Source organism: Sceloporus occidentalis, unplaced genomic scaffold, assembly GCF_023333645.1.
Source record: "Sceloporus occidentalis isolate IW3139 unplaced genomic scaffold, rSceOcc1.0.p SCAF_458, whole genome shotgun sequence".
Lineage (NCBI taxonomy): Eukaryota > Metazoa > Chordata > Lepidosauria > Squamata > Phrynosomatidae > Sceloporus > Sceloporus occidentalis.
This window is the reverse complement of record NW_028317438.1, coordinates 115,310-129,366: the sequence shown is the minus strand read 5'-3', so window position 1 is coordinate 129,366 and position 14,057 is coordinate 115,310.

The following is a 14,057-nucleotide window of genomic DNA, read 5'->3' as shown; positions in this document are numbered from 1 at the left end:
GTGGCACCTAGTAAATTACCTCCACTAAAAGATATTTTTTATTGCCAAAGGTATATTAAAGATATGATGTGGTACCTGCGGTTTTGGAGTTCAGATACAGGGGCACAGAGGGCCATCAGGATTGTGACTTATATTTTAGATTTACCGGCTCGTGAAATGTGCCTTGGATGCCGTTTGTTTGACTTGACATTTTATATCCTTTTAGATAGAGAAGAGATATTCACTTTGGAACTAATAGTTAGGCAGGAATATTCATAGCTGCTATTGCTTAAGGAACCATGTCATACCCAGAACTGGGCCCAAAGAGTCCAGTTCTTAAAGACCAGTCTTGTTCATCATTCTCCACATACCATAAGCACATTTCCTTTGAAATACTGTCTTAGTCTAACCTGTGGGAGTACTCCATGATAGCTTCCCCAATTATTTGTCTTCTGACTTAAAATACACAGCCATTGAGGTTGTGTTTCTTTGTGAAAATGTACAGAATTTAACAGAATGCTTAAGATGGTACCAGTTTTATAAACTAAAAAGCTCCTTTAGTTGAGCAGCTCAAGTTGCCAAGGATTCAATAAGGCGTGACGAGAAGATTTGAAAGACCCAAACATGCAGGTTTGTGAATTCACCTCTGTGCAATTTTAAGTTGACCATTGTAGGAGGTGTTGTATACAACAGCTGAAGTTCAAAAGGTTATGATTATTTTTGGGCTGGAATTAACTGACTGAAACAATTACTAACATAACCACAAAGTTGTATATCAGTTATATCTGTATTTGCAGCTGGCTGATTAAAAAAGTATTCATGAAGTCTTCATTCAATTGCGAATTACTGAAATATCGCCATCCTGTTACTCTGCCTTGGACAAAATAATGCATTTGACATCATAAAATCGAAAAAAACAAAAAACTCACCTTTCACTTTGAAAATACATTTTCACAGGATATAAAGATTCCTTATATTCAAACTGATGGTCTATGGTTCAGGAGTCTGTGATATGAGGTACACAGCTAAATGTAAAATGTGCTATTTACACTTGATTCTAAACATTACAAAAGTCCAAGTTACTCATTTTTGTATAACTCATACATCTGTGATACTGTGGAGCATGGTAGCTGTGTCTCTAAAAACCAAAGTCTGTTCTCTTGCGTTTGCTGGACTAACGATCTCCGAAAGGAAAAGTAAACACATAGTTAAATATTTACCATATTGCTACACTGACGTCATTTTCTTCTGTTTTTACTTCCTGGTATCTTTAGCATATTGTACTCTACTATATCTGACGCTGAACGTGAGAAATTGTGTTATCTAAATTATTAAGGCGACATCTCTTTCTGGGATCATACCTTTATGGAAGTAACTTGTACATATATTCTCGTTAAAAATAATTTTCCCCTTTTCTTCAGAACATCTTTTTCTACTTTCTTGTTTCTGTAGACAGCAACAAGTGTAAAATTGTGTTCATTTTGTGTAAGCTTGTACACACAAATGAAAAATAATCTTCTCAACTGCATATCCCATCTGTGACCTGTGATGTTTGGGCATTTGCAAACACAAATTATATATATACTATTAAATACAGAGAATAGCTGAATGAGTGATTTTATTTTCTCATTTATTGAACAAAACATGGTGAATGTTATATAAATACCTATATACAAAAAAAAATCTTGTACAAGATTTGTTTATAACAAGCAGACTTTTAATATTTGAGTGGGGAAAGTAGTGATTGGCTCAAACTAGTTCTTGGCTGGGCCTGCCCACTTCCCGTCACTCAGTACTAGCTATGCTCCATAAATGGCTATTCTCATTCCATTCATCTCATATAGAGAGGGAGGGCTCATGCTCCAGCCCTGTATACACGGGAAATTCTAGGGTATAATCTATACTATTGTGTCATTAGCCAAAATATATGTTTCAACTTTTCTTTCTTCCACTTGATGTTTCCTGTGATTTCTAAGTCTTGGGTTTCTCAAAAGGGTATAGAACAGAAACCATCTTGTCCTGGCTTGTTTATGTTCTAGAATAAAAAAGAAAAAAAAAATAGTTAACCTCCCCTTCTCACTATATGGGATGAGAAGCAATAGTTAGCTCCTATGGCCCCCAAAGATTAATATTAATTCTTGACCCTCATCTCACTGCATATGGAATACGATTGTGGGGTATAGGTAAGCTCAATGGCCTCCAAATGGTTAATTATTGGCCCTCCCTATGGATGTCCATTTCTAAAATGGTAATTATTTTGTTTTCTTCATTTTAACATTAAATATTAATAATATTTGTTATAATAAAAATATTGTTGTAAACAGAGTTATAGTCATCCATACCATTTACTCTGGTAACAAGAACACATTCATTTAGATCTTTTTCCTGAACTGTTGTCAGAAGAATGTAGCAAAAACTTTTGAGAACAGGATTATTGTGGTACAGATCCACGTACAACATTCCTATCCATGTTTTGTGGCCTGAGAAAATAAAATGTAAATAAGCACTTAGCACAAATTACTGTAATACATTACAAATTTTCTATACAAATCTATATTCATACGATCCCGCAGGCATACAATTTCCAGTGAATTGTTGGGACCACTAGTGAGACCAACAGCACCGTATTCCATTAACAAGAAAGCCTTGTAAGATCTAGATCTGGCCACATATTATTGCGTTTCTTGAAGAAATACTTTTTAGAGATACAGAGGACAAGGGGACTTTATAGCAAAATATCTCAAAAATAAATCTTGAGTGAATGTAAATTGATCCTTAATAGACATTTACCTAACCTTTTTGGTTGTCCTTGGCTCCTACCTCCCAGACTTGAATGATCTTTAATACCTTCTGCAGATTCATGGAAGAGAACCTTGAAAACCACTGTATCAGTTTTCCTTAAGTATTTACCAAACATTAAATTAATTTGCTGTTAAGTGTTTTCATTCCTCCTAAATTTGTTAAATTATAAATTCTCATTTATTTGATGCATGATGATGTTTGAAACATGGTTCTATTTTTTGTAGGTGTAGAGTATGTATGACCTAATGCAGGGGTGTCCACTGGCCGGTCCTGCTAACTCACGCGGTTGTCTGCCGGTCCATGGTCTGCACTCGAAGGAGCAAGAGACGCTGCTGAGCAACACAGAGGGAAGGGCCCCTGCGGATGATTATTTTCTGTGTTTTTTTTTGTCTCGGAATTTTGCCGATAATGCAATTTTTGGCCGATACGTTTCGGCCACCGATATATTGGTGCATCCCTACCTTGGTGTGTGTCTGGGTGTTTGTGTGGCAGAGCCTGTCTTGGTGTCGGTCTGGCAGAGCCTGTCCTGGTGTGTGTGTTTGGGTGTCGGTGTGGCAGAACCTGTCCTGGTGTGTATTTGGTCATCTGTTTCCTGGCACTTTACTTACTGTAGGAATAAATGTAACTATTTATTCAGAGATAAAATGCCCTCCTGAATTTGTAGTCACTTCTTGTCCCAGAAATCAGTGAGAGGAAAAGTAAAGGTTTTGTGTTATTTAAGCTGTTTCAATCTGCATATTTTATTAAAAAGGATTAGTGGCACTAAACTGTGGCTTCAGGCATCCCGTGTATGATTACTTTTTTAGTGTATTGATTACTCCCAACCCCATCACATAGGATTCTATCTTGTATTATCTGCAGAGCACTGATGTCATATTTATCCAGTACACATCGATGCAGAGGAGTTAAGACAATGCCCAAAAGATTGTAAGAGGTATTTTTTTCACATGACAAAATTTGAGAAATAACGTATATATGGTTTGTGGACTGAGTTTGTTTTACTGTTTAAGTAATTTAGTATTGATAGAATGACATATAAAGGTTGCTCAAAAAACTGTTAGTCCACTGCTTTTTCCATTGTCGCCAAATACCCCTGTATTAATATGCAGCATTATAAAGATAAAGAGCCATATTTTCTCTCAGTGAAAAATAAGTGCGGCCCACGCACTCATACATTTCTGATGAAGTGGCCCACTGCAGAAAAAACTTGGACACCCCTGACACAATGTAATCTGGAAGCAAAATAATTTACTAAAAATGATAAAAAATCTTAAATAGAACAACCAAAAGGATGCCATAAGTAAAAATCCCCATTTAATGTATTTTCAGACAAAATAGTCAGTCAATGATGCAATAAAGTTGAACATGTGGTCAGATGATATTCTTGCCTGGGTGCCTTTTGGTCTTGGGCAGGTAAAAATAATAGTCAGAGTCCTTACTTGTTGAAGTAAGGAATGGCATCAAATACACCAAAAATAAATATAAGTGTCAGGGTTGCAGCCTACTCGCATTGCTTGCCTCATGGTTTCTGTTTGTTAGGCCACACCCACTTCCTGTTATAACCCAGCTAGCCTCTCCTCTTCCTTTAGGCTGTGGCTATAATTGCTGAGCTGATTCAGTTGCTCATTGTCCTTTTGTAGTATCACACCCGATCAGCACACTTCCTGTTTTTTGTATTGATTCCTGTGTATGACATGACTGATGTTACTGATTCATGTAAACTGACTCCTGCCTGTTCCCGACTACAAGTACCTCTCCATTCCTGATCTTGGCGTGTATGACTACCTGTTCCGGTTCCTGACCTTGGCTTGTCTTACTTTTATGCTTTTGAATTCTGATTTGGCATATTATTAGCTTGCCTTATATTTATTTACCAATGAAAGTGTGTTAACTAGTATTCCTCTCTTGGTTCTGATTCTTGGTACTCAGCCTGAAAAAAAATTGGGTTTGTGAACACAGCAAGATATAGCTTCACTGGCACAGAGCAAAAAACAGACAGGTTTATAATGTCATTAGAGGTGCTAAGCTTAGAGATGCGTCTAATGCACAGAAAAAAACAGGTGTCCACCTCTTCTGTAAATGACCAACAGGACACATTTCATTCAAAATAATGCTGAAAGGTGCAAAAATGCAAAGTTAAAAGTAATTAAACTTGTCCGCATCCTTTATGAACCTCAGTGGTATTTAGGTACATAACATTAGGATCTGTGATAATTTCTAAAGCCACCTAAAGTTAAAGTTGACCTTACTTACCAGTGTCCAGTGTTTCAAATCCTCTAGGCAGTAATGTTCTATCTATTCTTCCAATCAACAAGCTTCCAAACACCAAACTATGTACCAGTCGTTTTATGGAAGACCCAAAACCAACAATCACATTGTAGAAAAAGAGGAAATAACTGAAGTTTTGAAATGCTTTCCTAAAGTGACAAAAGAACAAGGTTTGAATGAATAGGAAAATATGTATGTGATTAATTGGGGGTATAGATGTGCTTTTGCTATGACTTTATTCAATTCTGATTGCCAATTAACTTATTTAGTGCACCCACACACATATACACAACACATATGCCTGGTATTTTCATTTATTTTTGGCACTTACAGGGTTAAATATGAATGACGTGCATCACTGTTTCTAAACAAGTTTTTTAAAGATGTGGTATGCTGGGAGTTGCACCCCAATAGTGTCCAGAAAAAGAAAAACTGCTAAACAAAATATATATATATTTTTTGAAAGTTGACATCCAATGTTATTTTACTAGGGGCATTATAATGCTTTTGATTTAACCATTTTAGTGCCAGTCTGTCCTAAACATTGCAGTCATTTATTTTTTTTCATTTTTAGGAAACCCATTCTATCCAAACACAGTATTTCAGTATTTTAGTATTTTGTTTCCCTGAGTACATGAAATTCCTGAAACAACTTGTGATTTGTATTCAGAAACACCCCCCGAGTACAGGAATACCCCATATGCATGGGTAGGGTATGTCTCTTTGGCACTGCCGGTTCAAAATTGGAACATGCGCATTACAGTTTTCAGACATGGAATTTTGATGGATCAGTTTGCTGGGTCCGGGTCTCATTGCAGTTTCACCATGTTTATTGTTTTGAGTGGATGTGTGAAAGAACAAAATAGGTCTTGATTTGTGTTCAGTAACACCCCCTGAGTACAGCAATACCCCACATGCATTGATAAGTCATGTTTCTCAGACATTCTGGAGTCAAAACTGGAACATGCACTTTTTATATTTTTTTACATGTATAGCTATCATATCACTTGTAAGTTTAGGCCACTGACATTGATCAGGGAGACCATGTCACTGACAAGTGATCAGGTAATAATCATGTGTTTTTTATTAATATTTTTATTATTTTCATAATTGATTAGTTGGTCAATTATTTTTTCGATTAATTGGATAAAAAAGAAATGTACATTTTTTGTTTATTTAAAATAATTTAATAAACAAGCTGGATGTTAAAAACAAACAGCAGAATAAAAAAACTTTGAGAAAAATGCATTTCTTGTTATTATTTCCCAACTTGCCCCCCCAGTTATGCACATTTGAGCCCAGGCTTGCCACTCTGCCTCCAGATATGCCTTATACCCCTAGATATACCACTCTGCCCTCTCTAGATATGCCTTATACCCCCTGATATGCCACTCTGCCCCCAGATATGCCTTATACCCCGATATGCAGCCCTACAATCAACACACAACTCCCTTCCCTAAAGCTGCCTGTGGGAACTAAAAATGTGATCGCTGGTTTACCGGCAATTGCGTGTTGAACCTGCAGGATCACTCCTGTGGGAGTAATCAAAGGCTTGATGGGAGGGGGCTTGGGATGGCTGTGCTGGTCTGCCCAGATCACCACGATTGTGGCGACAAGGGTGCATTTTTTTGGATGATGTACCTGGTACGTCACCAGATGCAAAGAGGTTAAATATGTAATTCCATTTTAGTCACAAGAAAAACACAACATACAATTTCAAACACTACAGGGTCCTATTTGCCTTGTCCTTGGAACAAAATTCAGATTCTTAAATAAAATCCCTCTACAGTGGGGCATATACATATATATGTGTGTGTGTGCGCATTTTTCAACTTGGAACTTTGATATCTCGTCCTTTTGACCCCCATGTCCTATTTGGGAATTCAATTTACCCCATCAAACTATATTTTTTGGAAAACTAAACACCCCAGGGTATTTCAAGTGGTAGTATTTTAACTCTTTACATGCACTAATTCTACCACCAGCCTTTGTTTAAGTTTGCGATGGTCATTGATTGTTGATCGCCTCCTAAGCTCTTTTAAGTCAGACATCCCCTGCCATACAGTGTATGCCTGTCACGTTTCACCATGCGCTAGCTGGACTTGTGCAAACTTTGTTGTTCATTTTCATTTACCAACCACTAGTGGCCGCCCTAGCCAATCAGGACATCTCAGACTAATTATCAGGTCCAGCTGCAGTGGCTTACCTGATCAAGTCAGCCTTGATAAACCTGCCCAGCCCTGCAGTCTGGGCCTTGACATTAATGTTTGAGGACTACCTGTTTGGTTCCTGCCTTGTTCCAGTACCTGCCTTGTTCCAGTACCTGCCTTGTTCCAGTACCTGCCTTGTTCCAGTACCTGCCTTGTTCCAGTACCTGCCTTGTTCCAGTACCTGCCTTGTTCCAGTACCTGCCGTGTGCCCCGCAAGTGGGCTTATCTGCCGTGTGCCCCGCAAGTGGGCTTATCTGCCGTGTGCCCCGCAAGTGGGCTTATCTGCCGTGTGCCCCGCAAGTGGGCTTATCTGCCGTGTGCCCCGCAAGTGGGCTTATCTGCCGTGTGCCCCGCAAGTGGGCTTATCTGCCGTGTGCCCCGCAAGTGGGCTTATCTGCCGTGTGCCCCGCAAGTGGGCTTATCTGCCGTGTGCCCCGCAAGTGGGCTTATCTGCCGTGTGCCCCGCAAGAGGGCTTATCTGCCGTGTGCCCCGCAAGAGGGCTTATCTGCCGTGTGCCCCGCAAGTGGGCTTATCTGCCGTGTGCCCCGCAAGAGGGCTTATCTGCCGTGTGCCCCGCAAGTGGGCTTCCTGCCAAGTTGAGTGACTTTCTTTGTATTTATTGATGTACCATTGCAGTCAATACAACTCTTAATCCAGATCTGTTGTCTGTGGTTTAATCCTGCGCCTGTCTGTAACAACCCCAGACCATAATGCATCGTGGGGTACAGACAGAGCCCCTCGTATCCCCTGCACCTGGGCTCCTTATCAACCTGTGTTCTCAGCTCGTGACAATGCCAGACATTGATGCCTGGGGAGGTGCCACATGGGGCACCTGCAGTAAATTTGGGTTTTGCTCAACATCGAGGCATTACAGCTACACCGTATATGTGAAGAATGCCATGTCATTGGTCGTTAACCGACTGTTTAAAGTATTAACGATGTTGCAAATAGCTTTTAGTTCTTGTATTTTTTCTCTTTCTTTACATGGATTAGTTCCTGGTTTATACTCAAAAGACTCCTCCTATACAGAAAGAGTCAGCAATGACTAAAGAACACGTGCCCTTATTCTTAATTTCTATTGGCTCATTTAATGAGACTAATTCTTAAATTTGTATTAGATTAGTTTCACCTAATGTTGCATGATTGATTTGCTCTTGAAGAAGCTGATCTAAAGACCAGACAAAATGCTAGAGGTTTTCCTCATCTGACACTGCCGATTTGTTATGTGAAGGAGAGCACATCTTTACTTACTAGTTGATTTCAATGATATAACCAGAGACAAAGCAAGTGGTGGGAAAACAATCCCTTTGCATTTGTGAGCTTATTAGCTTGTAATAAATATTTTTGTATTCTTTTGCACCATGGATGATGTTTTGATATGCGTTTTTTTGAGAATGAAATCTATTGGAAACCAAATAGTACCAAAGAAATCCCAGAAGTAGACTGTTAGCAATAACAGAGCATGTGCGGTTAGTTAGGAAGAACTCATCTAGGCAGTGTCCCCATATCTTAACACATTCTTGGTAATTAGACATACAGTATATTGGCACCAACTGGTAATGTTAACATAATTATAAATTACATACCTGTTGTTTAGAGCTAAAGGTTTATCATTATCATTGGGGAAAATCTTGTCCTGCAGGAAGAATCTTTCAGCTAATCGAATTTGCAGAGTCGATATTGCAAAGACAATTAAAAATGGAACAAGCCTATAAAGGAGAAATGGATTTGTGTTAATAGAAAGATGATTCATTTTCAACCCATGTAACGCAATTTAAGCTATGGTTAAACTTCAGCTTACATTCCATCTTCCACTTAATGGTTCTAAAAAAATTGTAGCAAAAGCCTAACTATATCTTGGAACTTCCTGAATAAGCAGTCCATGACACTATTATATTACCCATTTAACCAATCCATTACGAAGATCTTATTGCAGTTAATCATTATGTTTCTCATAAACCATGAACTTGTCAGAAGATATTTTGAATTTTATCTGTGGCATTGTTTGAAATGTGTATCTTTCATTTTTTAAATATTATTTCATTTTATTTTTTTTTGTTTAAAGAGGCAGAAATGCTTATTCTTTCTCTGATCCACTTGCTCATTAAACTAGGGTCTGAAGAAGGGAATTAAAATTTGTGAAATAGAGTTAATATTATCACTACCGAAGCAGAAAACAAATCTTATGTTCAGTTCATCAGCAAAAAGTTTTCATTTTTACACAGAGCTTTTCCCTATATTTCCATTGTACCATTTATATTGTTATTGTTAGCATTTCATTATATACCTGCTATGGTATCAGGGCCGTAGGAAGGGTGAGGTGAGTGAGGCACTCGCCTCGGGCACAGCGGCGAGGGGGCGCACAGCCGCCCGATCAGCAGCTGCAGCCTCCAGGACTGGTTGGGGATATCACAATCCCCCTCTAACCAGACCAACATTAGGGAGTGCGAGGTCCCAGACGCACAGACCTCCACCGGCTGCCACCACTACACACCAAGGAATCTGAAGCACGGAGGGGCAAGTCTAGGGAAGCACTGGTAAGTTGGGGGAGGGTAAGAGTGGCATATGGAGGGTATAAGGGCTTTCTTGAGGCAGAGTGGCATTTAGGGGATTAAAAAGAATATCAGGGAGGCAAAGTGGCATTTAGGGGGTTAAAAGGAATATCAGGGAGGCAGAGTGGCATATAGGGGGTTAAAAGGAATATCAGTGAGGCAGAGTGGCATATAGGCGGTTAAAAAGAATATCAGTGAGGCAGAGTGGCATATAGGTGGTTAAAAGGAATATCTGGGAGGCAGAGTGGCATATAGGGGGTATAAGGCATATCTAGGGGGCAGAGTTGCATAACTGGGGGCAGGTTGGCAAATAAAAGGAAATAAAACAAAAATGCATTTTTCTCAGTCATAGTTTTTATTAAATATGAAAAAAATAGTTTACATTTGAATTCATATTTACTAGTAAAACTTTTTTCTTATAGGGTAGTCTTATATTCAAGCTTTTTCTTTTTTCCCAAATTAATATTCAAAATTTGGGGGGTCGTCTTATAATCAATCAATTACGGTATATATATATATATATAAAATTGTTAACAGCAATCACAATCCTATCATGCCCAGATATACCCAGATTCCAGCATATACTAGCTGACTTAGCATGATAGGAGTGTGATTGCTAACAGCATGTACTAGTTGCCTGGGCTGTCACTTTTCCCGCTACAGCTCCTTTTCCTCCCCCTGTTCGTTCTTCCTCTTGGCTCTTCTTCTGTCTCCTTCTGGTGCAGTGAGCACGGAAGGCTGTGGGCGCTGCTTCAGTGTTGTGCGCCGGGATATGACATCAAATCCCGACGCACAGCATCAGTTGCCGCGCACCGCAAGGGAGCAGGATCGGAGGTCTGCATTAACAGACCTCCCACTCCCTTGATTGTCTTTAAGCCGGTTAGAGGGAGATCCTTGATCTCCCCAACTGAGCCTGCTCCACAAGCGGCGGACATTACTGTCCGTCTCTGGAGGGGTGCCGGCTTGGTGGCACCCCCTTATGAGCGGCATCCGGGGTGGACCGCCCCAACCCCCCGTTAGGTACGCTACCGCTGGGGGGCACAGTTTTCCATTCTTGCCTCAGTTGCAAAAGGAGCTAGCTACGGCTCTGTAATGTATAGTTTGCACAACAACATTTGTGATGAATTTACTGAGGATTATTTCACATCTTTTTATATAGACTATAATACTAAGATTAGATTTTAGTGACTTAGATACAATGCCACCAAACAGAACAAATGGGTGTTCACAGTAGTACTTATTATGAATTATGTGTACCAGCTGCTTGGCAGGAATAGCCATTGTATAAAAACAGTTTTCTAGATTAAATGCTAGTTAAAAAGTACACCATCCAAAATATAAAATGTGTCATACTTACATTAAAATTAATAAATCCTTCAGTATATCCCAAAAAACTCCATATTTTATAGGAAGTACAATGAAAAAAAAAAAAAGCATTCCAACACAAATTTGCACTAAATGCATTATCATATAGCCTAAAAAGAAAAACAAAAAAAACAATTAATAACATGAAAAATTGCACACATGTTCAGATTCACTATAAATTAAAATAAAAACATACCCCATAAAATATATGCAACTTGCAAGCCAGAATATTTTGCTATTGAAGCCTGTGTATAGCAGAGAAAAAAAAGAAGAAACAATATATCAAAGAGAGATAATTCAGATCTCAGTCATCTATAGCAAACTATTGTGCTTTCTGCACTGTGTATTACAAGGCTATATCAGAACACTTTTTTGTTTTGGTAATACACTAAGTCACAATTTATTATAAATTGTAAGATTTGCCACCAATATCAAGAGTATGGAGTAGGAGAAGAGGCAAGTGCCTCTCACATTTATATGTTCAGAATCTACTCATGAATACATTCTTATAAGGTAATTCCTTGCCAAAGTGCAGGGGCTTCCAACATGCGGCCAGCGGGCCGCATCCTGGAGGTGTGGCCTGCGTGAGATCCGCAGCCAGGGCAACCGGGATCACAAGAGCCCTGCTACTTACTTGTGGGAGGGTATTTTGTACCGCACAGAGGAGGCGGAACCCAGCAGAGTCACGTGAATGTACGTGATATCACATGACTCTGCTCCAGTCCTGCTTCGTCTGTGCAGTACAAGAGAACGCAGAGAGGCGGTGCCCCCTGCTGAGGTCTGTGAGTGGCATCGAGAGAGCTGCTGTGCAGGTAAGGGGGTGGGGGAGGGTGTTTGAATGAGTATGCATGATTGAGGGAATTCAGCTGTGAATGAATGAGTATATGAATGAATGCGTGTGTGTGTGATAGCATGGATGTGTCAGTGCTGGAACCTAGGCATGATGGGACTGTGATTGCTGTTAGCAATCACACTCCTATCATACCAAGTCAGCCAGTACATGCTGAAACCTGGCTAGCTGCCCCCCTTGTGTATTGATGCTGCCAGCAGTATGGGGTCTGCACATCACTTACAGCCACCCTGTACCAGCATGTACTGGCTGACTTGACATGATAGGAGTGCTAACAGCAATCACAGTCCCATCATGCCTAGGTTCCAGCATTTACTCCTATCATACCAAGTCATATTGTTGATTTTTTTGTCCAATTTTGTTGTGTAACTTACTTTTATTAAAAGTGTGGGGTTTTTTATTATTATTTTTAAAAGTGGGGGGTCATTTTCAGTTTCAGCTAAGTGAACCCTGACTTCTCGGTTTCGGTCCAGAATTTTTATTTTGGTGCATCCCTAGAATAAATAGAACTATTTCATTTTTACTTATCCTGAATCCTGAATTTGCAGTCACAAAACTTTCTAGGCCCAGAAATGTAAAAGTAAAGGTTTTGTGTCATTTACTTTATTTTAATCTGCATATTTTATTAAAGGCCATATTTTCTCACAGTGAAAAATGAGTGCGGCCCTCACATGTATACAATTCTGATGAAGTGGCCCACTGCAGAAAAAACTTGGACACCCCTGCCATAGTGCTTTAACAATGATATATTACAGTTAGGTTCCATGAGCATTTAGCATAATATACTTGAATTGTAGAGTACTTGTATTTTAGAGTAAGAAACTATTTGAAACTCTGAGAAAATGTTCTAGTACTTTTGACAGATACTGTTACAAAATGAGGCAATTCTACCAAGACATGTAAGAGGTATAATTAGTAATTTGAGGCAAATCATTTGTGTAAAACTTTGACTCTTCCCATGTAATAAAAAAGGTAATGCATAAACGGGTGTCCAGACTAATATATACACTCACTGGCCACTTTATTAGGTACACTTTGCTAGTACCGGATTGGACCCCCTTTTGCCTATAGAACTGCCTTCATTCTTCATGGCATACTTTATACAAGATGCTGGAAACATTCCTCAGAGATTTTGGTCCATATGGACATGATGGCATCACGCAGTTGCTGCAGATTTGTCTATATGCATTGAGTTGCTTTACACGTTTATTTTAAAATAAATCTTCAAGTAAACAACCACAAAATCTACGCAATGCTGAATTAAGGGGGAAATGCGCAAAACTGTTTTCTAGTATTTCTTAAGTTATATTTATGTGAATGTACAGAGTATTTGGAGCCAAACACCAGCTAAAAATACACAAAATACAGCAGCACACACTTATTAATGTCAGTTGAGACACAAACCACAGAAAACACGAAGATCTTACCACGTTCTGAGCAGGTGAAGGCTTATGAAACTGGGCAGGAAGAAAGCTTTTATCTCCTACCCAAAGCAGCTTTATGTGTCGCCTACAGGACAAGAAGAGAAAAAAGCATAATCTATATATAAACCCTTAATTAGGGTTGCCACACTGGCCACTAAGATCCAGGTATCTGTGAAATCCACACTATACAGGCCAGTTCCAACAAGTGCTGCAGGCAGAATGGAAAACATATACTTTGAATAAACTCACTGTATCACAATGTGAATTCTACATCTTATTTGAGAGCAATGGTCAAAAACAGGTCAGAAACTTTTTTGGAGGGATTTCGTTTAACATTTCAATTCATGGAAGTGGAGCTCTGTTTCGGTTTCACTGCAGGGTCACGTGACCCAATATGTTCCTGTCTCCCAATGCCGGTGCAAAATAGTTTAGAAAGGGCCCTTCTGACTTGGATCGGTGTGGCCCAGGTTAGAAAGTGCCCTTTCTAAACAATTTTATACCCGTGTGACGAGACTACCCCTGTAGTTACACCAGTGAAACTGTAAGTTGGTTTCATTTTCTCTATTGGATCAAAGAACAGCAAACTTGTCACACAATAGATCATAA